Source organism: Phyllobates terribilis, unplaced genomic scaffold (assembly GCF_046119375.1).
Source record: "Phyllobates terribilis strain yellow unplaced genomic scaffold, ASM4611937v1 Scaffold_172__1_contigs__length_4051808, whole genome shotgun sequence".
Classification (NCBI taxonomy): domain Eukaryota; kingdom Metazoa; phylum Chordata; class Amphibia; order Anura; family Dendrobatidae; genus Phyllobates; species Phyllobates terribilis.
The window spans coordinates 1,386,679-1,412,657 of record NW_027362932.1 but is presented as its reverse complement, the minus strand read 5'-3'; positions in this window follow the sequence as shown (position 1 = coordinate 1,412,657).

The window sequence follows — 25,979 nt, the reverse complement described above, 5'->3', positions numbered from 1 at the left end:
AGATGACATCTACTCCACATGAATTATTCTCACTGACATCACACAACATGGAGTTGATTCTCACACTTACCTCGTCTCTTTTTCCCATTTTTTCCATTTTCTGAGTTTTGTTGCTCCATACTCAGATTTATTGCCGATTTTCTTTCTTCATGAGATGGAAATTCTGATGAAAAATTTAAAAAAAAATCAGTAACAATATATTCTTATAGGATCTGCTTTGTCATAATATGGATAACATAAGAGACCTATAGTATTGTATAAAACCATGTGGGAATATTTGAGCCTTGAAGTCAACATTCACATTGCTGGTGCTGTAGACATGTACATACCTGGCAATGGGGACGAGGGTGGCAAGATGGTAACAGCATCGTCTGTATTACATACAGGAACAGATACTTTCTGCCTGTTTGAAGAAGAAAAACATGTAAATCTCAAGTAAACTCCGTATAAAAGGGGTTGTCTCACTAGAAGAACACCGACTATAAGGCCTAGTAGGACATATGACTGTCATAGTGGGGAAGGTCTTCTGCTCAAGACTACCTTTTATAGAGAGCTGAGAGGAAAACAACTACCAAGAATGGCCGGCATTTCATACTACATCTCTCCTACAGTGAGGGCAGCACTAAAAGTGCATGACCGGCCACAATTATGGGCTGTTATCTCCAACAGTTCCGAAAGCTGAAAGCACAATGACCCATAACCATGGGGCGGTGGATGCTACATTTGATATTATGGTATTTATGTCCTATATTTGGTGTTGTGCACATATATCAGCCTGGAGCTCCCAGTAATGACCCCATAATCTACTCACATTTCTGAGATGTTTGTGTTGGATTCTGGTGTACACTCTGGAGGGGCCTTGGGATCCTCGTTGTTCACCATCCCGTTAGTGGTGGTAGAGTGCTAAATGTGGATAACAATAAGTTATTAAATATACATACTTTTTAATTTTATAGATCCTTTTTTTGTACATATTTTGGATTTATCGATCACATACTTACTTTAGAAAGCCTCTCAGAAGATGATGATGCAAATATTCGGAAGATAAAGTTCTCATCGTCCTCACTTGTGCCCTCCTTATCCTCTGAGATCAGATGGTTGTTTTCATCAGAGTGATCTACAAGACATAGGTAATGAAGGATTGTTAGAGGGTGTCAGTATAACACAGTCGCTATATCTCACTAGGTTAATAGATGATGCAACGTAATATACAGAATACATGAAAAAAAACTCCTGTACAAAATTAGGGAAATAGGGATACAGTACGAACCCATGGTCAACATAGCTGAGATCCATGAAACATGGATAACATAGTAGACCAGAAAAACCATGTGGAAATATTTGAGCCTTGAAGTCAACATTCACATTGTTGGTGCTGTAGACATGTACATACCTGGCAATGGAGACGAGGGTGGCAAGATGGTAACAGCATCGTCTGTATTACATACAGGAACAGATTCTTTCTGCCTGTTTGAAGAAGAAAAACATGTAAATCGTAAGTAAACACAGTATAAAATGGGTTGTCTCACTATAAGAACACTGACTATAAGGCCTAATAGGACATATGACTGTCATAGTGGGGAAGGTTTTCTGCTCAAAACTACCTTCCATGGATCAGAACACAACTACCAAGAATGGCTGGCAAGTAATACTACAGCTCTCCTACAGAGTAGGCAGTGCTAAAAATGCATGACCTGCCACAATTATGGGCTGTTATCTTCTGCATTTTCTGAAGCCAAAAGTACAATGACCGTTAACCATGAAGCGGTGAATGCTGCATTTGATATTCTGATATTTATGTCCTATATTTGGTGTTGTGTACATAGATCAGCCTGGAACTCCCAGTAATGAAGTAATGACCCTTTATAATCTACTCACATTTCTGAGATGTTTGTGTTGGTTTCTGGTGTATACTCTGGAGGGGCATTGGGATCCTCATTGTTCACCATCCTGGTAGCGATGATACAGAGCTAAATACGGATAAAAATAAGATATAAAATATTTTTTTTATGTACTTTTAGAGTTGTTTTACATTTTTTTTACATGTTTTGGATTTATTAATCACATACTTACTTTACAAAGCTTTTCAGAAGATGACGTAAAATTTTGGAAGTCAAGGCTCTCATTGTTCTCACTTGTGCCTTCCTCATCCTTTGAGACCAGATGTTTGTTTATATCAGAATGATCTACAAGAAATAGGTAATGAAGTATTATTAGAGGTTGTCAGTATAACACAGTCACTATTTATCACTAATATTAATGGGAACAGATGATCACATATTAGGGAAGATGAGACAAACAGTCGCTTAGTCTAGATGACGTCTCCTTCTACTTACTGATAAATAAGCTGGTGTCTGCGTCTGAAACAAGCTGAGGAACATACTCCAGCTCCTGGCTCAGAATGTTGTCAAAGTCCAAGTCACTCAGGAATGGATGAACCTTGATCTCAAATGCTCCTCCTAGAAAAAGAAAAACAAAAGTGATGCGGACATAGTCAGGGATGGCTCCATATCTGAACAGTTTATCGTAATCTGAACTAATGACAAAACTGAGCCGACATGAAGGAAATAAACTGAAAGTCTTAGTGTGGAGAACTAGAAATACAGTAGATGAGCTGATAGAGAAATGCTGATCTTCATGGACATGAGCGATATGTCCTTGGTCTAATAAGGGAATATTAATACTAGTATATCTGTTACCTGTCCCAAGTCTACGCACAGGATTTCTTCTGAGCAGCTCAGTGATGAGATTCTGAGCATCCAGGGGTGGAGCGCGATCACAATTCCAAATTAGTTCTCCTGTTACATAGAAAATTACAGAAAATAAAACCTCTTTACTGGACTGTAACATAAAGCAAAGGAAATAACTAAACAAATGTAACCAATCAACGCAATGATCGGATTATTCTACTCACCAATGACAACCCTTTTATAAAGCTCAGTGAGGGAATCAGCATCAAATGGTACACATCCCAGCAGGAATTTATACAGGATGATCCCCAATGACCACCAGTCAACAGGTCTTCCATAGCCTTCTTTCAGGATGATCTCTGGGGCTATGTAACATGGGGTGCCACAGAACTGGAAACCAACAGAACATAGAGATGAGAATCGATGAAACAATTATTATGACAAGTTATCATCGCTAAAACACAATGCAGAAGATAAAATATTAGTGGAAAAGTTCTCTAGAAAGGAAGAACGTAGAGAAGAGACAATAGTGTGATGAGATTTGCAAATAACAAGCTAAGTTCTTGTAGGTGATGCTGACCTCACGGTCCTGGAACTCTCTGGAGATGTCCACTGCTAATTCCTTGTAGGTGTTAGTTTTCGGTATCATTAGACCAAGTTTTGAAATCCCAAAATCGGTAACTTTAATATGTCCAGTAGATGTAATCAGGAGGCTGCAAAAGAGAAGATGGTTTTAGCCTCACAGACTGAATGATAATAAATGACAACTTTCCCCACTTTATTATACTACGGGGGCACTTACTTTTCCGGCTTCAGGTCTCTGTGCACCACACCGTAACTATGCAGGTATTCCACGGCAAGTACCGCCTCTGCAAAGTACAAGCGGGCCATGGGGACAGAGAAAGGACCCCTGGTGCTTAGAAGGGTCCCACAGTCTCCACCTATAGAAGAAAGGAAATATGACCAGTGAGGGGTTTATACAGCAGATGACCATGGTGTACCACGAGCAGATAACCATGATGTATAATGAGCAGTGAGCGGAAACATCCTGGGGAGATCACACAGATAATGGCGTACATAGAAATCACAAGACCCCATATCAAAAGTTGTAATTGCCCCCCACCCTAAAAAATAAAAAAGAAATATATTTATATCCCTGTTGAAGCAGCTTGGTGTTCTCACCAGCAATACAACTTTTATGGCCATTTTAGAGTATGATGCTCCCAAAAATGCCCACACCCACACTCAATGAGTATGGTATCCCCACAGTGAATCCTCCTAAGGAGGCCACCACTTAGAAGGAGGCCAGCCACAACCCCCTACTCGGTGTGATGGCACCCACAGCAACCCTCCCACTCAGGATAATGGTTCCCACAGTCCCTCACACAATATAATGGTCCGCATAACTCCCCACTCAGTATGATGTCCCCACACAGAATGGGGGCCTCCATACAGAGTGAGGACCCCCACAGCACCCCACTTAATATGATGACCTCCACTCAGCATTCACAGTCCCCCCATATCTAGTCATACGGCCCCCTTTCAGTATTTTGGCCCCTACTAGCCACCTACTCAGTATTTTTGCCCCCACCAGCCCCACCTCCTTGAAGAAGCAAATACCGCTGAAATTGTGATGACAGGTGGAGGGATGCTGCCCACTGCTGAGCGTCGACAGACCCCCTCCGACTGATGAGCCCCATAGCGCCCCTGCACCAAGATCAATGAATTTACGAGCATCTTGGTAATAGATAACCTATAGTAAATGCTCTGTGGGGAAGTAACCAACAATGTCCTAATGATATGAGCAGTGATAAGATGAAAGCAGACATGGGCTGAATATAATACAACAGATGTGTCTTACCTCCTACATACTCCATGACCATACACAGGTGAGATCTAGTTGGAAAGGAGCAGAGCATGGAGACCACAAAGGGACAATCAGCAAATGTTAAGATGTCCCTCTCCAGAAAGGCCCATTCCAATCTCTGTGCAGTATTTAGGTTCCGCTTAGCCATTTTCTTCATAGCAAAGGTCTGGTGTGAGTCTTTATGATGCACTAAGTAGACGGCCCTGGAGAGAAGGAGAATCCATCGGTTATAATAAATCCTTATTAATAATCCATCTATAGAAATCATTATATGTTTAATACTGGTATCCTGGTAACATTTCTCCTTGCGGAGAGTGACATGTTAAGCTTGTCAAGGTGAGGAGACTTTTAAGCCTCAATGATCCTCTGGGAAATATGCAAATTGTCTCTTCAGAGAGGAAGAGAACTAGAACTCTAGTGCCACCTATAGGAAGTAGTAATCCTAAAAGTCAATATCGACCCTTTAACGAGCCTTATCACATGACATGGAATAATAGCCATAACCAAAATCTCAATTTTCGGACACTATGTTTTTGGGGTACAAGCACTCATCAGTGCAAAGTGTGAGATATGGTTTGGCTGGGTAAGAGGCATCTGACCGGGATCCAAGCGGTAACGTTTCTCCTTGCGGAAAAAGCCATGTTAAGCATGTCAAGGTGAGGAGACTTTTAAGCTGCAATGCTCTTCTGGGAAATATGCAAATTGTCTCTTTTCAGAGAGGAAGAGAACTAGCACCCTAGTGCCACCTATGGGAAGTAGCAATCCTATTTCCCAGAGGAGCATTGTGGCTTAAAAGTCTCCTCATGTCCGCAAGGAGAAATGTCAACCCCTTGGATACCGGTCAGACACCTCTCACCCAGTCAAACCATATCTCACACTTTGCACTGAAGAGGGGCAGTACCCCAGAACACAGTTCCTGCAAATTGAGATTTTGGTTTTGGCTATTATCCTAAGTCATGTGACAAGGCTTGTTAAAGGGTCGATATTGACTTTTAGGATTGCTACCTCCTATAGGTGGAGTTCTAGTTTGCTTCCTCTCAGAAGAGACAATTTGCATATGTTTAATACTAGAAGTCTGGCCGACACTATAAATCCACATCTAGAAATACATAAAATAGCACTACATAGATCACCTATTGGAGGTCTCCACAATGCCACTTCTGCCGGAGCCATCACCCAGGTCACATTATAGATACGAGAATCTACTGAAATTCTCTTTGGGCAGATTCGCTATAACTGACCAAATACAATTTAGTGCAAATAAAATTGGTCCAAAATGAATGTGCTCCAGGGCTCTCTTCTGCTGCTGAGGCCAGTGATTGGGCCCACATGGTCATGGTGGAGGGTGTAGATGTCATTGACGTCAATATGGTGTCACCCTTCATGTGACCATGTGTAGCCAACTTCTCTGATCAGCTTCATAATGGAGCCCCCCCCATCAAAACAAAGATCAGAGTGGAGAGCAGAAAAGCTCAGGTGGAGGAGGCAGCATAAGAACAGATGAGAGTCTAGCACAGGCGAATGTAATAATATTATATTATTATATATTATATTATATGTAATTATATTATTTAAATCGCTTTCCTTACAGTTTGATTTGCTACAGATCACATAATTTCCCTATGATAACACTGAATGGCAGAGTGCAGGGGCAGAAGCATTGTCATAGGGAACCCTGAGAAATGTGGATTATGGCAACAGAAATCTCACCCAAAATTTCCACTGCTGATGAGTTTGGAAGTTTCATAGTCGGTCATATGCGGCTTTCTCGCCGGAACCAATGAATCCATCACGCTCTATAAAAGAATAAGAAATAATACTGATTTATTGAAGATGCAGGAAAAAAGTTACAGATGCAAAAACTTCTCCCCCCATATTATGTCCCAGATGATTTACACTGATATGATGTTGGGAGGATACAAACCGGACGCTGGGCAGACCTGGCGCTAGCACCCTGCACACCCAGGCAAGTGCCGGGGCCCTGAGTAGGCGGGCCTTGCTCCCCCCCCCCTCAATGCTTGCCCAGGACCACGGCCGGCACAATACTTACCTCTCCACAGCTGGTGAGCAGTGAGGTGAGCATTTGATTTTTTTTTTTATGTATGGAGGTATGGGGCATTATATGGGGGGAGAAGTGACATCCTGCATGGGGCATTATATGGGGGGGAGGTAGGGACATCCTGCGTGGGGTATTATATGGGGGGGAGAAGTGACATCCTGCATGGGGCATTATATGGGGGGGAGTGACATCCTGCATGGGGCATTATATGGGGTGAGAGGTGACATCCTACATGAGGCATTATATGGGGGGGACATCCTGCATGGGGCATTATATAGGGGGGTGACATCCTGCATGGGGTATTATATGAGGGGGAGAAGTGACATCCTGCATGGGTCATTATATGGGGGGGGGAGTGACATCCAGCATAGGGCTTTATATGGGGTGAGAGGTGACATTCTGCATGGGGCATTATATGGGGGGTGACATCCTGCATGGGGCATTATATGGGGGGAGTGACATCCTGCATGGGGTATTATATGGGGGGAGAAGTGACATCCTGCATGGGGCATTATATGGGGTGAGAGATGACATCCTGCATGGGCCAATATATGGGGTGAGAGGTGACATCCTACATGGGGCATTATATGGGGGGGTGACATCCTGCATGGGGCATTATATGGGGGGTGACATCCTGTATGGGTCATTATGTGAGGTGGGACATCCTGCATGGAGCATTATGTGGGGGGGGGACATCCTGCATGGGAAATTATATGGGGGGTGACATCCTGCATGGGGCATTATGTGGGGGGGATATCCTGCATGGGGCATTATGTGTGGGGGACATCCTGCATGGGGCATTATGTGGGGTGGGACATCCTGCATGGGGCATTATGTGGAGGGGACATCCTGCATGGGGAATTATATGGGGGGTGACATCCTGCATGGGCCATTATGTGGGGGGGCACAGCCTGCATGGGGCATTATGTGGGGGGCACAGCCTGCATGGGGCATTATGTGGGAGGGACATTCTGCATGGGGAATTATATGGGGGGTGACATCCTGCATGGGCCATTATGTGGGAGGGGGACATCCTGCAAGGGGCATTATGTGGGGGGGGCACAGCCTGCATGGGGCATTATGTGGGGGGTCAAAGCCTGCATGGGGCATTATGTGAGGGTCACAGCCTGCATGAAGCATTATGTGGGGGGTCAAAGCCTGCATGGGGCATTATGTGGGTGGTACAGCCTGCATGGGGCATTATGTGTGGGGTCACAGCCTGCATGGGGCATTATATGGGGGCACAGCCTGCGTGGAGCATTTTATGGGGTCCATTATTCTATATGGAGCAATATATGGAGCTCATAATACGGTATAGAGGACTATGTGGTGCCATTATACTGTGTGGAGGACATTACTGTCCGGTCTGCACTGTGAGCTGTGAGGATTCGCCGCTTTCCGAGTTATTGTGGAATTTACAATAGATATCTCTCATGTAATGTAAGAAGTGAAATCTTCGGCCTTGTACTATATATATATATATATATATATATATATATATATATATATATATATATATATTATCTGCGGTATCTGTGCATCATGAATCGTGGTATGTGTTAAAGGGGCCACTGAGACTCTTTCGCCCAGGGCCCACGAAATCCTGGAGCCGCCCTGCAACGGTCATCATACATTACTATAACATTCTGGATAATGTGGGAGATCACACAGAGGAGGACTTACAGGTAATCTGTCACCAGGTGTTTGCTATGTATTCTGAAAGCACCATGATGTAGGGGCAGAGACCCTGATTCCAGTGATGTGTTACTTACTAGGCTGTGTGTGGCTGTTTCAATAAAATCAGTAGATTATCACTAGAAGACTATCTGTCTAGCCAGGTAGTCCTATTGCTCTGTACCCCTGCCTCCACCACTGATTAGCAGCTTTCTGCCTATGCACAGTGTACACAGAAAGCTGCCAATCAATGGTGTGGGCGGGGTTATACAAGACTCAGCATTCAGAGCTCTGCAGCAGAAAAAAATAGTGATTTTATCACAACTGCTCCACCGAGTAAAGTAATCAACACATGGAATCAGGGTCTCTGTCCCTGCATCATGCTTCTCTCAGACCAAATAGCATAAACCTGGTGACAGATTCCCTGTAATTCACATGTAATTAACACCATAGGGTCATCTACACTTAGAATAGAGACGTACCATGGTTGTATGGGGGATAATACTGGACGAGTCATTCACACCCCATGATCTGATGACACACACGCATCCCCCTCTATGATACTTACGGATTCTTGGATCTCCGGGATCTCACTAATTCCATTGTTAGGATTCGACAGCTCAGTTGTTTCTAAAATAATGATGAAGAAATGAAATGTATTAGAGGATATTATTCCTACATAGATAATACAGCAATAAAACGGAGAAATGACAAGATGTCTGTAAATGGGATTAATACTCGTTATATGGGGATTCTAAATATGAGAATATACGGGGAATCCATAGATAAATGTAATGTAAATGATGGAGGAACCCCTTCATAAATAACAAAAGACTGACCATCACTTCCGAAAAGAAAATGGGTGTGAACAGGTGCATACTAAGAGTAGCCATCCAAATACATAACTAACAAAGTTGCACTCTGTAACGCTATAGCATGTAAACATGAAATAAATGAAATTTGAATTGCATTACTGCTGTATAAAATAGGATAAAAGGAAGATACTTAGCGCATAATTTGGCCAATTCATGCATGGCCAGCAGCCACGGCAAGGCGACCTTCTTTTTCTGGGTGCATGCCAAGTAGCCACGGCAAGGTGACCTTTTTTTTTGCTGGGTGCACGCCCAGCAGTCACGGCAAGACGACCTTCTTTTGCTGGGTGCATGCCCAGGAGTCACGACAAGGCGACCTTCTTTTGCTGGGTGCATGCCCAGCAGTCACGACAAGGCGACCTTGTTTTGCTGGGTGCATGCCTAGCAGCCACGGCAAGGCGACCTTCTTTTGCTCGATGCATGCCCAGCAGTCACGGCAAGGCGACCTTTTTTGCTGGGAACCTATCTCCACCCATCAGCCCGGGGTGGTTTTAATTACAACAGGATCCTACCTACCCATATAAATGTAGGCTTCAGCCTAGGAGAGGATTCACATTAGGAGAGGATTCCAACAAAAAGATCGCCTTGTCATTGGCTGCTGGGCATTCATGAATTGGCCAAATTATGTGCTCAGTATCTTAGTTTTTTCCCATTTTCTAGAGCAGTAATGCAATTTAAATTTAATTTATTTCATGTTACTTGCTATAGCACTGCAGAATGGACCCTCCAGCACATGAATGAGGAAGCCCCCACCCACGCTGCACATATGAGTGATGGTAAGAGAGCTGAAACATAGGAGAGATTTGCAAATTAGCCTGGAAGTGCACTGGGGGCGTGTCACTGCACTTGGATTTCTTCTTTCACGCCCCCAGTGCACTTCCATTCTAATTTGAATATGGTGTCTACTTTACATTTCTCCTGACTGGCACATTGGATTTCTACAAACAATTATTATTAGGGGACAATGGCCTATACCGTCACACCACTACTTCTATATGTAACAATGTGCTGCCAGGTTCCCATTACACAGAGTAGAGAGTAAATCTAACATTATCCTCCGTCCTCTGTAATATCTGGATATTCCTTGTAGAAGGTCAGGTGATCGCTCACCTGTAATCAGATCGCTGTTCAGCTCCGGCTGACTCCTATTAGGGTCAGGGATTTTCGGGGTCACATTTTGCCCATATTTGGCGTCGCCTCCTGTTGTTTCCTGATAGATATAATATATATAATTACTATGTGGAAGATTTCACTAAATCACCAAATACATAAATCATGAAGGACTAAACCAACATTTACAGATGCACCAATTGTAACGATACAAATCCCGCGCCATCTTCAGACCTTTTCTCAGAAAGTCTCCTCAGATACGGTGGATTAAGATACGTCTATTAATATTGATCCTTACCGGGCGTTCCAATGAGCGTTCTAGTATAGACAGGACTTTTTCGGCCAGTTCTTTAAAGACAGCCAAATCTTCAGTCTGAGATCTTTCTTCAGCCTATAAAGAAGGAAAAATGGAAAGGAGAATTTTGAGATGAGAGCGATCAGAATGGAGGCGGAAATTGTATGTGACATCGGTTCTCTGTCTGCAGATACAATGACTACATACTGTATTTGGGGACTCGTTGTGTTTTACCGTATTTTTTGGACTATAAGATGCCTTTTTTTCCAAAATTTTTGACCTCCCTTCTAACACTCTCGCACCCCTCCAATCTATCCTAAACTCTGCTGTCTGACTAATCCACCTGTCCCCCCGCTATTCCCTGGCTTTTCCCCTCGCTCCGCCAATCCCGTCACTGGCTCCACCTTACCCAGAGACTCCAGTTCAAGACCCTAACCTTGGCATGCAAAGCCACCCACAACCTGTCTCCTCCATATATCTGTGACCTAGTCTCCCGGTACTTACCTGCACGCAACCTCCGATCCTCACAAGATCTTCTTCTCTACTCCCCTCTTATCTCCTCTTCCCACAATCGCATACAAGATTTCTCCCGTGCATTCCCCCTACTCTGGAGCTCTCCACCCCAGCATATCAGACAGATTATTAATAATAATAATTGTCTGAATGTAGCTTACCAGGGGGTGGCTGTGGTGGAGTGAGGTCACAGGAAGTAGGGTCACTGCTGCAGGAAGCCAGCAGTAGAAGTGGGGCGCTCCTGCGGGCCAGCGGGGTGTCCAGGAGGTGCGAGGCTGCGGGCCCTGGGCTTCAAGGAAATGTTAGCGGTGATTTAGGAGGGGAGTCCCCGCTCTGCCCATTGAATTTCTGGCGGTGGGCTTCAGGCAAATGGCCGCTGGAGGCAGTGCATGTGCAGATTTAGATCTCGGCTCAATGAGGAGCTGAGATCTCAAACTGCGTATTGGCCATCTCCAGCAGCCTACTTCTTGAAGCCCACTGCAGAGAAATCAATAAGCAGAGCAGGGCCTCCCCTCCTGAATTACCGCTAACATTTCCTTGAAGCCCAGGGCCCGCAGCCTCGTACCTTCTGGACACCCCGCTCCTCCCAGCTTGGAGCCCGCAGCAGCGCCCCACTCCTACTGCCGACTTCCTGCAGCAGCGACTCTGCCTCCTGTGACCTCGCTCCACTGCCACCACCCCCCCTCAGTAAGCAACCGAAAATTCGGACTATAAGACAGACCCCCATTTTATTATAATAAATGTTTTTCCTATTTACCTCCCAAAAAATTTTGGTGCGTCTTATGGTCTGCAAAATACGATATATTAGAAGAAAAAGCTTCTATCCCTCCATTATTATCTGTTAATATTGAGATGTTCTGTGCAGAGTGTCCGCCACTTACCTGGTGTAGTAATGTCCTGATGTTCTGAAGTAAATCCGTCAGATAGTCTGACGTTAGACGACGTTGTCGGTGTTTGGTCAGGCAATCCTTTACTAGCTCCATCACCAGCCGGTGAGTGAAGCTGAGGACGCCATCGGGTGGTAGAAGCACACTGTTAGGACGATTGATCATAAGGATCATCAATAGTGCTTTTACCTGAGGAATGTCCAAAACAATTCCAGCCATAGTGAAAAACTGCAAGTGCTATCAGTCACTATAGAGCCAAGAAAGGCACGGGTGAGCCTATGTGCATTGCATATATAGCGACTGTGAGCAGTGATGTCACCATCACCTGTGATGTCATCACGGAATCTTGTGATAGAATCTTCACGGAGCAGCTCTGCGCAAATAGAATGCGGCCTGGTAATATTTAATGTGAAAACACCATACAATTAACTACCCATGTTATCATGGCCGTTCTATTTTATATCCAATTAGAACACAACCAGGATAAAGGTGTGTTCACAAGTTGGATTTTGGCAGTATTTTTTTTCTACCTCAAAAATCAAAGGAGGCAGGAAAAACGCTGCTTAAAATTCAGGTGTTTTTACTTGTGTTTTTTTTTCCATTCATTTGAATGGGTGAAAAATGCTGCAAAACCTCTGAAAGACTTGACAAGCTGCAGATTTTAAAAAAATGCAAAAAAAACAGCATGTGAATGAGATTTCAGAAATGTCATTCACTAAGATGGTGCTGTAAAACACAGCATTTATTGCTGCAGAAGAAAAAACAGTGAATACACCCTAAAGATATCCTCAGTCATATTATGGGAAATATTGTATATTTCGCATTTATTATCTCACGTGTTTTTCTTCACCATAGAACTTTTAAGGCTGTGTGCCCACTATGCGTTTTTTAGGCGTTTCTGCAGCGTAACTTTCGCTGCGGAAACACTTAAAAAACGCTTGGTGATAGGTCTGCAATGGTCCCCAATGATAATCCGCATGTGCTGTGCACATGCCGCGGAGATTTCCGCTGCGGATTATCATTGCGGAAAAATCCGCAGCACGTCCTTTAATTTTGCAGAGTCGCTGCGATTTAGCCGCCATTGACTTGCATTGGAACGCATAACATCCGCATGACTACAAATACACATGTGGATATTATGCGACTCAATGCGTGGATGGTACCCGGGTCTGGAGATGAAGAGACTCTCCTCCAGACCCGGGTACCATAGTACCTGTAGTTAAAATAGAATTAAAATAAAAAATAAACATATACTTACCTTCTGATGGCCCCTGTCTGCTCCCGGCGGTGCTGCTGGCTCTTCGGCTGCTCGCGGTGGTAAAAGGACCTTCCATGATGCCATTTAGTCATGTGACAGGTCACGTGACCGCTGACATCGGCGGTTGCGTGACCTGTCACATGACTAAATGACGTCATGAAAGGTCCTTTTACAGCACCGTGATCCGCCAAAGACACCGGACGCACCGGAGAAGGAGATCGAGGACCATCGGAAGATGAGTATAATGTTTTTTTTTTATTTTTCACCATTATTATTCTTTTTTTTCATTATTGATGCTGCATTTGCAGCATTGTAACTTGGTCACACTATATAAATCCATGACGGTTGCATGGAATTATATAGTGTGACCAAGTTGTCAAGCACTTTTCCAAGTGATGCTAAAATCACTTGGCAAAGCGCTTGACAACCCAGGGAGATGCAGAAACGCTTAGGAAAAATCCGCAGCATTTCTGCATCGTGGTCATATATCCTAACTCATTGGCGAACCGTTATACAAGGCTATATTCACACTAGACGTTTTTTTAGCGGGCTTTTTTATGCAAATTTTCAGCTGCGTTTTACAGTACCAACAAAGTCTATGAGATTTCCGAAATCTCATGCACAAAGCTTGCTTATTTGTCCTCAGTATTTTGTGCTTTCCATGGCTTTTTGCAATAGAGTATGTCACTTGTTTCAGCGTTTTTCACCCATTAAAAAAAAGGGTGGTGGAAAAAAATGCTGAAAAAAAGCCTAGTGTGAACATTTTGCTGCGTTTTTAGTGAAAAAAGCAAGTATGTGACACACATTTATTCTTGTGATTTTCCCAAGTTTAAACCATCTTGTCTTGGTCACCTGAGATAGCAGCTTGGATTATTACAGTTTAATTAAATTAGTGATGCCTACAAAGTAAACATTGGTTGAGCTAGGTGTGAGATTGAACAACACGTGTGGCCCAGGGAGGTGTGAAAATGAACAATGCCTGAGCAACTCAATGGCAAACCATAATGTGAAAGTAAATAGTGTCCTACAAATTCAATGCACTGCCAGGGTCTTAGATAAACCATTCCAGACCAATTCACCCCCCACCCGCCCCCTGTTACATTTGTAATGTGTACTTTTTCATGAACATATGTCTTGCAATGGTGACCTGTTTTCATGTGTCTATGGTGGAAGCAAAGCTGAACTTTGGGATCCTGAAAAACGCACCAAAAATGCACCAAGAACCACTGCAAAAAAACACACCAAAACCTGCGTTTTTGACGCTACTTCTTTCCTGCCAAGAGATTATGTTTTGCTGCAGAAAAAAACACCTAGTGTGAATATAGCCTAAGACTTACTCTGCCAGCATTAATAGTCAATATTCTGTATAAAAATAGGACTCCAATCCAGGTATTCAGTTTATCATAAACATGCCTGAGTTAATCTGCCAAATACACATAGTATGCTTTCTCATAGGTGAAATATAAATCCTGTTAAAGGTCCAAGTTGCAGCAGTTAAGTAGAACAAAACAGACCTCTTCATTCTTTGTAGGTGGAAAAACTTTCGAAATTATCAGTGTATCAAGTACTTATACTCCTGACTGTATATAGTATAATTGCCGCACTGCTACATACAGGTGCTTCTCAGAAAATTAGAATATCATCAAAAAGTGAATTTATTTCAGTTCTTAAATCCAAAAAGTGAAACTCATATATTATACAGAGTCATTACAAACAGAGTGATCTGTTTTAAGTGTTTATTTCTGCTAATGTTGATGATTATGGCTTACAGCCAATGAAAACACAAAAGTCACTATCTCAGTAAATTAGAATTAACAAGAAACACCTGCAAAGGCTTCCTAAGCATTTAAAAAGGTCCCTTAGTCTGTTTTAGTAGGCTCCACAATCATGGGCAAGACTGCTGACTTGACAGATGTCCAAAAGGCAGTCATTGACACACTCCTCAAGGAGGGTAAGCCACAAAAGGTCATTGCTAAAGAAGCAGCTGTTCACAGAGTGCTGTATCCGAGCATATTAATGGACGTGGAAGGAAAAAGTGTGGTAGAAAAAGGTGCACAAGCAACCGGGATAACCGCAGCCTTGAAAGGATTGCTAAGAAAAGGCCATTCAAAAATTTGGGGGAGATTCACAAGGAGTGGACTGCTGCTGGAGTCACTGCTTCAAGAGCCACCACACACAGACGTATCCAGGACATGGGCTACAAGTGTCGCATTGCTTGTGTCAAGCCCCTCATGACCAATAGACAACGCCAGAAGCGTCTTACCTGGGCCAAAGAGAAAAAGACCTGGACTGATGCTCAGTGGCCCAAGGTGTTGTGTTCAGATGAAAAGTAAATTTTGCATTTCATTAGGAAATCAAGGTCCCAGAGTCTGGAGGAAGAGTGGAGAGGCCACAATCCAAGCTGCTGGAGGTCTGGTGTGAAGTCTCCACAATCAGTGATGGTTTGGGGAGCCATGTCATCTGCTGGTGGAGGTCCACTGTGTTTTATCAAGACCAAAGTCAGCGCAGCCGTCTACCAGGACATTTTACAGCACTTCATGCTTCCCTCTGCCCACAAGCTTTATGGAGATGGAAATGTCATTCTCCAGCAGGACTTGGCCCCTGTCCACACTGCCAAAAGTACCAATACCTGGTTTACACACAACAGTATCACTGTGCTTGATTGGCAGCAAACTCGCCTGACCTTTACCCCATAGAGAATCTATTATAGAGAATCTATGGGGTATTGTCAAGAGGAAGATGAGACCCCAGACCCCACAATACAGATGAGCTGAAGGCTGCTATCAAAGCCACCTGGGCTTCCATAACACCTCAGCAGCGCCACAGGCTGATCGCCTCCATGCCACATTGCCGCATTAATGCAGTAATTGATGCACAAGGAGCCCGACCAAGTATTGAGGGCATTTACTAAACATACATTTCAGTAGGCCAGCTTTTCGGATTTTAAAAACATTTTTCAAGCTGTTGTTATGAAGTATTCTAATTTACTGAGATAATGACTTTTGTGTTTTCATTGGCTGTAAGCCATAATCATCAACATTAACAGAAATAAACACTTAAAATAGATCCCTCTGTGTGTAATGACTCTATATAATAGATCCCTCTGTGTGTAATGACTCTATATAATAGATCCCTCTGTGTGTAATGACTCTATATAATAGATCCCTCTGTGTGTAATGACTCTATATAATAGATCCCTCTGTGTGTAATGACTCTATATAATAGATCCCTCTGTGTGTAATGACTCTATATAATAGATCCCTCTGTGTGTAATGACTCTATATAATAGATCCCTCTGTGTGTAATGACTCTATATAATAGATCCCTCCGTGTGTAATGACTCTATATAATAGATCCCTCTGTGTAATGACTCTATATAATAGATCACTCTGTGTGTAATGACTCTATATAATATAGGAGTTTCACTTTTTGCATTGAAGAACTGAAATAAACTAACTTTTGATGATATTCTAATTTTGTGAGAAGCACCTGTATATAGTATGAAGCCCCACTGCCCCATATGTGTATGTATAATTTGATGCACATGACTCGCCCCCTGGGCCGTGGGGTACACGGAACCGGGCCTTCTAGTGTACGGTGCTGATGGGGGTAGTAGTGGCAACCCGATCCCGTGGCTCAGGGTGGTCAGACCAAATGGTGGCAGTCTATTTATCAGTGTTTTGAATGTCCGACTACGCCACCAGTGGATTGCGATCAGGGATAACCGCCGCTGCGAGGCAGACTACTGAGGCTGGTGTTGGTGTGCAGCACAGGTGTAGGATAACTCCCCACGGGAAGAGTGTAGCCTCAGGGCAGTGTAGGTGGATGTTGGGGGTGATAGTGCAGGCCGCAATAGTAAGAGTTCAGAGTCCGCTTCAAACAGTTCAGGGTCTTTATTGTAGATATTATTAATGACCCAACAGTACCGGTTAGGAATGGGCCTGGGTGTCTGAGAGAATTCGGGTGAGCCCCACTGGTCAGGGTGAGTGTGTAGGCCTACCGTTTTCACTATGCTCTTTCTGACTATCCCCCTTTTCGTGGTGTAATAGCCCACGTCCCTGAGCTGGCCGTGTACTTCTCGCCTGTATGGCATGCGACTAGGGCCTTGGGTACCTGTTGCTTGCTCCTCGCTGTACAGGTCCCTCTGTGTGGCGGAGCCTCCAGGCTTCTTAGGCCAAGGGACCTGAAATCCCTCGCAGGTTGGTTCTCTGCTGCTGGGCTTGTAACCCTGACAGCCCCGGACCCCAATGCCCGGTAGATTGGTTCTCTTCCAGGACCGGCTCTCGTCGCCTCTGTCCCTGGCTTGCAGTTTCTCCTCTGCCTCACGGACTCCTCAGCTACAGCTGAACTGTCCCTCCTTCTCTGGGACTAGTCTCACTCCTGAGCTAGGTCTTCCAGTTCTCTCTAACCCTGCCCCCAGTTCCAGCTTTTATAGGGGCAGCCAGCTCCCCCTGCTGGCCTGGGACAGGAGGTGCTGTATGCTAATTGTCCCTAACCAGGGGACCACCCTCCTGCTCTCAGACACAGATTATTGTTTGTGGCATCCAGGCCTGGGGTGACACATTCTCCCCTAGTAAAATGTAGTACTCCGGACTAAACAGGAAACACAAATACAGGGTATAAATGACAACATAACATATATACAAGTATATTTTGTCCTTGAGGTCACGGCGCTTCCGTGACCGGGTGTCCATTTCACCCAACAAGGTGAAGTTTTCCACGGTGTGGGGACCTGTTTTCATAAACCCCAATTTCCTGGCCTTGGGCGTGGCGACAAGGCTGAGCTCTCTACTTTGGGCCACAAGGAGGCCACACCAGACAGATTTTTCTTCCGTGGCCATCTTCGAAAGAGGGCACCAAGTGCAACTATCTACAAGATAGTTCCGGTTATTCAGCGTCCATAACCTGTTAGTCCATGAACTAGAAAGACTGGAAAAACATAATTAGCAACCAGGCAACAAACATAAAACATTTACAATATACAGCATTTAGATCTTCCAGCGAGCTGGTATTTGCCCCCTAGTGCTCCGGGTTGACCTGCGTAACCCACTGTCTGGTGGTGGTCTAACCTGACTTTCCCCACTAGCATTCAGGGTACAGCTACTAGCTGGGTTTACAGGCAGTGCAGGCAGCTATCTGCGGGTCCTTTGGCTTACCGCAGGTATGGCAGGCTCACTGTCAGCAGAGGGTTGACTCTCCTGGGCTGCTGGCATGGGTTCTTCTGCCTCTAGGGCTGCTTGGTCTTCTGATTCCTCCTGCTCTCCTGTAGGTTCCTGCTGGGTTGGTTGAAGGAAGTGTAGGACGGGTACCACTATTGCATCATTTATCCGAGTCCAGGACCGGGGGAACTCTCCAAGAACTGTGCTGATCATTTCTTTCTTGTCTTCTGCGGGTTCAAGGTCATCTTGATCTTCTCCTGCACTCTGTAGTTGCTCGGGGCACCTTTTTAGGTGGTGTCTGGAGACGGTGCTAGTGGTTTCTCCTCCAACCTTGGTAATTACACATACCTTCGGGTTGTTGTGGTTGGACTGCAGTACTGTGTACGGGTCGCTCTCCCACTGGTCATCTAGCTTGTGAAGCCTTCTCTTCCGCTTCAGGACCTGCTCACCAGGTTCCAGGGGACCAGCAGGGGCGTGTTGGTTGAAGAGCCTCTCTTGCTTTTCTCTCGCTTGAGCCAGACTCCTCTCCACACTCTCCTGTACCTTCTTGTACTGTAGCTGCCGTTCCGTATCCCAGTCCGCGTCTGGGGAGGTGTCCTCGGGGGTCAGGACTCCCATCTCCAGGTCTATCGGCAGCTTACCTGGTCTTGCCCTCATCAGGTAAGCCGGGGTGCAATTTGTAGCATTCACCGGGATATGGTTGTATAAGTCTATCAGGTCTGGCAGCTTCTCCGGCCACAGGCTGCGTTCTTCCAGGGGCAACGTTTTGAGGAGATCAATGACGATATTATTCATTTTCTCACACAGCCCGTTGGTTTGTGGGTGGTAAGACGTTGTCCGAATCTTCTTACAGCCGTAGAGGTTGCAGAACTCCTGGAAGATTTCAGCCTCAAACGCTGGACCTTGATCTGTCAAGACCTGTTCCGGATACCCGTGTGGATGGCAGAAGTGTTGTTGGAAGGCTCTGGCCGCTGTTTGGGCTGTCAAGTCTTTAACAGGAACCACCAGCAGGAACCGGGAATAGTGGTCCACTATTGTCAGGGCATAGACGTAGCCCGACCGGCTTGGAGCCAGTTTCACATGGTCCAGAGCTACCAGCTCAAGAGGCTGCCTGGTGACGATGGGCATCAAGGGCGTCTTCTGGCTGGTACCGCCTTCCTTCTGAGGTTACATGGGCCACAGTCCCTGCACCACTTCTCTATGGCCCCTCTCATTCCGACCCAGTAGAACCGCTCTCTCAGTAGGAACTCCAGTTTCTTCCACCCGAAGTGTCCCGCTCTGTCATGGTAGGCCTCCAGTACCATTGCTGCATCTCGTCTCGGGACCACTACCTGCCAGGTCAGCTCGTGCGTCCGGTGGTTGACAAGCCTTCTGCACAGCTTACCTTCGTAGAGGAATAGCCTGCTTTTCTCCTTCCATAACTGCTTGGCTTCCTCTGGAGCGTCCGAGCCAGGGCTAGCGTCTGCCTGGGTCAAGAGGTCTTTCACCAGGCGAATTGCAGGGTCACTATCTTGCGTTTCAGCCCAGCCGTGGTGAGGTAAGGAATTGAACATGACAGTGGTCAAGTCTTTGTCTCTTACAAGGTGGGAGTACTGAGTGGCCCCGTACCGGTGGAATGCAGGGAGCTCTATTTCCTCCAAGTCGTCTGGATCTTCTCCCTCATCGGGCAAGTGGGGCATTCTCGATAGGGCATCTGCATTGGCATTGGCTCGGCCTGCCCGGTACTTGATGGTGAAGTCATAGTTTGCTAGCCGGGCCATCCACCGCTGCTCTAGGGCACCAAGTCTCGCATTGTCCAGATGTGTCTACGGATTGTTGTCCGTGTACACAGTGAACTTCACAGAGGCCACGTAATGCTTGAAACGTTCTGTTACGGCCCACACCACTGCCAAGGACTCCAGCTTAAAGGAGCTGTAATTCTCCGGGTTTCTCTCGGTGGGCCTCAGCTTCCGGATGGCGTACGCGATCACCCTTTCTCTGCCCTGTTGGTTCTGTGACAGTACGGCTCCCAGCCCCACATTACTGGCGTCTGTGTGGAGGATAAAAGGCTGGCCATAATCAGGGTAGGCCAGGTTCTCATCCCCCGTGAGGGCCATCTTCAGCTGGCGGAAGGACTCCTCTTCTGGCTTGTCCCACTTGAAGGGTGGCTTTTGGCTTCTGGTCTTAGATTGTCCTATAAGGAGGTCCTGCATAGGGGCTGCCATCTTGGTGAACCTGGGGATGAACCTTCGGTAGTAGCCTACCAACCCGAGGAACTGCCTCACTTCTTTTATGTTAGAGGGGCTTGGCCAGTTCTTTATTGCCGTGATTTTGTCAGGGTCGGGGGCTACTCCTTCTGCACTCACCACGTGTCCCAGGTACTGTACCTTCGGCTTTAACAGATGGCACTTGGAGGGTTTCACTTTCATGCCAAAGCCTGCCAGGGCCTCGAACACCTCGGCCAGGTGCTTTAGATGGTCCTCGTAAGTCTTCGAATAGACAATCACGTCGTCCAGGTAAAGTAGGACCGTCTCAAAGTTTCGGTGCCCTAGACAGCATTCCATCAGCCTCTGGAAGGTCCCGGGTGCGTTGCAGAGCCCGAACGGCATATAGTTGAATTCACTTAATCCCATCAGGGTGGTGAAGGCGGTCTTCTCCTTATCAGCCTCTGCCACAGGAACCTGCCAGTACCCACTAGTAAGGTCCAAAGTAGAGAAGAAATTAGCTGATTTTAGTGCGGCCAAAGACTCCTCTATTCTAGGCAACGGGTATTTATCTTTATGGGTGATACGATTGACTTCTCTATAGTCCACGCACATTCTCATAGTACCGTCTTTCTTTTTTACCAGAACCAAGGGGGCTGCCCAGGGGCTACAACTGTCTCTATTGACCCTGGCTTCCTTCATTTCTCTCAGAATGCCCTTTGCGTTCTGATAGTGTGCGGGGTGGTACAGGTCTGTATCTTTCAGCAATTGGTGGGTGGCTCCCCGTGGGGATGTGGTGTTCTACTCCTTTCACTCTGCCGAAGTCTAGCGGGTGCTTACTAAAGATTCTCTCGTACTCTTGAACCACCCGGTAGAGTCCTTGTTTTTGGTGCAAGGGAGTGGAGTCAGCACCCACGTGGAGTTTCTGGCACCAGTCCTCCTTGGGTTTCTGGGAACCATTACCCTCCGCCTGGGGAGATGGAGGCAAGGGTTCCACGGCCCTGACAGCATTGTGTTCAACAGTATACAATTTGGCTAGTGTAGCGTACCGGGGCAAATGTACTTCCCTTTCCCCAATGTTTAAGATCCGGACGGGCACCCTTCCATGGCGGACATAGACCACCCCCCGGGCTGTCAAAATGGTGGGCCTGCTGTCTGAGTACACGGGTTCTACCATGGCTTGGTAGTCTCTCCCTCTTAACCCGATTGCAGTCCGACACCAGATCATTTCACTTTTGGGGGGCATAGCAATGGGGAACGAGTCGCTCATCCTCACGCTACCGATCTCACCACCAGACAGTTCTACCTGTTGCCATCTCATCAGGGCTCTTATCTCCTTCTGGAGGACCCTCTCTTGGCTGGAGCTCGCATTCATCGCCACCTGCTGAAAAATTACAATTACTTCTGAAAGACAATTTTCAATCACATTAGTACCCAAGGTTATTTTAGGGTGACTTTCTCGATGGTCAATGTCCACAATGATCACTCCCTGTGCCGGCAGTTCAACTTTACCAATCTTAATGGTCATCTCTCTGAACCCCACCTGCGGCACGGGTTGACCATTGCTGGCGATGATGCTCAAGTCATCGTCTGGATAACGAGTTATATCAGTGTCACTCCAGTACTGCTTGAAAAGTACATAGGGGATGGTAGTCACTTGGGACCCGGTGTCCAGCAGTGCACTCATGGGGATACCGTCCAGCACTACGGGTAAAACCGGGCGTCCCCCTACGTACTTATCACGCCAATTAGATGGGCCTGATGACCTTATGCCTGGGGGTTGGCCCTTTGCCCCAGGTCGGACCCATTTAAAGTACAGTACCTGGCTACGTGTCCCGGCTGGCTGCAACGGCGGCAAATCGGCTGTCCATCCTCAGTGTAATGATCGGCGGGCCTCCCTCTGAATGACGGGATCCTCCTCCGTCGACGCCACGGGACATCCTCCGGACTGGAAGCCAGCTTGATTGGTCCTGACAGGTCCATCTGTAACGACTGTACGGTCCTGGTCAATGCAGCAACACTCTTTGTTAGTTCTTGGACCTGATGGTGGAGGTTTGCAGGCGGGGATGGATTTAGGGCCTGCGCATCAGCCCCCACAAGGTTTGCGGGATAGGGCGCCGCCCCCTGGTGGTAAGGGATGGCAGGGCGCCGGGAAGCTACAGCGCCACCCGGTGCAGGTTCTCGGAGCACCTGGATGGCCCTATCTTTGAACTGTGCAAAAGTCAAATCGGGGTTCTGTAGGGCCATGAGGCGCAGCTGGGTTCTGTGGGCGCTGGACAGCAGACCTTCTATGAACTGGTCAGTCAATAGTTTATCTGTATCCTGCACGCTGCCAGGGTCAGCTTGCTTAATTGCCCCTAAGGCTTCCTGTAAATTTAGGGCATAATCTCGGATGCTATCTTGAGCTCGCTGCTTACATCCATAGAACCGCATTTTGATTTCTGCTGAGGTACGGGTATCAAAGGTGTCCCGTAGACGGGTCAGAACCCCCCTTACAGTCCTTTTCTCCTCAGCTGTCCAAGACTTTACCTCCCGCTGGGCCGCACCAGTTAACTGCCCTATCAGTATGCTTACCTTCTGTTCTTCTGTCAGGGGATAAACTTTGAACAGTCTATACAGCCTTTCTTTAAAGTCGCCCAAGGTATGCGACTCGCCGGCATACTGGGCATCCAGGTCGCTCCGGGGATATAGGCAGGGGTGGATTAAGAGTAGCAAGGGCCCCGGGCAGTTTAGAAGGCGCGGGCCCCCTCCACACACCTGATTTATCACGTGACATGTCACATGATCCCCTGTGATAGATCATGTGATAGTTCACAGGAAATTTATTTGGCATAATATTAATTGTGCTGCCTCATCTGAGAGCAGCACAATATTGGGGCAGATACCCTGATTCCAGCGATGTGTCACTTTTTCAGCTGCTTGTTGTCATTTTGAGAAAATCACCGTTTTATCTGCTGCAGATCTAGCAGCTCTCTGAATGCTGCGCTCTGTATAGCCCCACCCACACCACTGATTGGCAGCTTTCTGCCCATGCTCAGTGTACACAGAAATCTACTGATCAGTGATGGGGGTGGGGTCCTACAGAACTTACTAGTCATCTAGTGATAATTACCTTCTGACAAATCAATGATTTTATCAAAACAACACTAAGCAGCCCAGTAAGTGACACATTACTGGAATCAGTGCCTCTAACCCTACATTATGCTGCTCTCAGATTAGGTGGCAAAAACCTCATGACAGATTCCCTTTAAAGGAGCTGTAAAGACAAAAAAGTTTGTATTAAAAAAAATACAAGCCATTTGTTAAATTAACTTTTTTTTATTGTTAATTCACATTAGACTGTATCTTCAACACTTTTGTCAGCAGGTCTTATTACAGACTCTGAATAGGGCAGCTCTCTCCCTCTCCCTCAGCAGAAAGTCACAGCATGGTTAAAAAACGGGATCTTTTATGATTTTCTCATAATAAATAAAAAAGGACATGCAAGTCCTCCAAACTATTTTCCGTTTCTCTATAGGGAAGGTCCTAAATCTTTCTTGTTCTTTAGTTGATCACATGTCAAAAATGCAAAGCATTTACTATGAACTCGCCTAAAAAAATATACACTTGGAGAGTAATATCATCATTTGCATGTAAATATTCCTTGACTCTAAGGGCTCGCTCACACTGTCGTATAACACGGCCGAATGCTATGTGATGTTTTATCGGATAGGACTCGGCCCTATGTTATACTATGGGACAGTGCGATTATTGGCATGAGAAAATAATCTCATTCGATATTCGGACCATGTGCACCCATACAAGTCTATGGGTGCACGTAAAACATTGGACTGCACTCGGATGTCATCCAAGTGCAGTCCGATGAACACTCACAGAGACTATGGAGAAGATGGAGAAATTAAGTTCTCCATCTTCTCCATATCTGTGCTGCGAGAGAATCGGATCACACTCAGTTGAAGCTCTGACAGAGTTTGAGCCCAGTGTCATTAGCATAATTGGCCCTATTCTCTTGCATGAGAGAATATATGGCTTAGTGAGTGGACCCTAAAACTGAATAGTAGTGACGGACAGGCACCTCACAAGCGGGATCCATGTAGCTCTCAGATGTTATGTAGGTAGAGCTTCATTCCATGGGGTAGGGTTTAATTTCAAGGTATATAAAAAAAATGGACTTCAAATGAAAATTAAATGAACACATAAAGCACTAATTGAATTATTTTTTTCGTATTTATGTTTGCAGCCCCTTTAAAAACCCTTTGAGGACCAAGGCACATATATGTCCCATAGTTTTAAACTGGAAAAAAATTTGATTGAATAAAATTTAAGGTCCTCAAAGGTTTAAGTAGGTCATAAATTCATATGAATACTTGCTCATACAATTGCACATGCCAAAAGATGAAGAAGAACAGAATCAAAAATAAGACATTAAGTGGAGCACTTACAGGTATTCAAGGTGAAAGAGACCAGCAAAGGCATCGTCTCGAATGACAGTAAATGAGTTAGAATTCAGCAAGCTGAAAATGAAGACAGCAGGTTAGAAGCGAACCAGACTTTATGGTGCTCAGAATTAGTCAAGCAGAATTTATTGACTGCTCTTGCAAAGCACTGAGACTCCCGCTGTGTATAGATGGCGCCGTGCGGCCTTCCGCTGTGTATAGATGGCGCCGTGCGGCCTCCCGCTGTGTATAGATGGCGCCGTGCGGCCTCCTGCTGTGTATAGATGGCACCGTATAGATGGCTACGTGCGGCCTCCTGCTGAGTATACGTGTATAGATGGCTATGTGCGGCCTCCTGCTGAGTATAGATGCCTCACGGCGCTCCCCCCAGAGACAGCAGGAGGCCGCACAGCGCCATCTATACTCAGCGGGAGACCGCACGTAGCCATCTATACACAGCAGGAGGCCGCACGGCGACATCTATACTCAGCGGGGGGCCGCACGTAGCCATCTATACACAGCGGGGGGCGCACTTAGCCATCTATACACAGCGGGGGGCCGCACGGCGCCGTCTATAATGCACGGAGCCCCACCAGAGACATCAGGAGGCCGCACGGCGCCAACTATACTCAGCAGGAGGCCGCATGCAGTCATACACACACACAAACATATACAGACACGCATAAACACATTTGAAACACAAAAATACATACAAACAGACATCACACAATGACATCTGCCCACACACACACACACAAACAGACAGACATCACACACACACACCTGCCCACACACACACACACCTGCCCACACACACACACCTGCCCACATACACATCTGTGTGTGTGTATGTATTGTGTGTGTGTGTGTATAATGTGTGTGTATGTATACTGTGTGTGTATGTATAGTGTGTGTGTGTATAATGTGTGTGTATGTATAGTGCGTGTGTATGTATAGTGTGTGTGTGTGTGTGTGT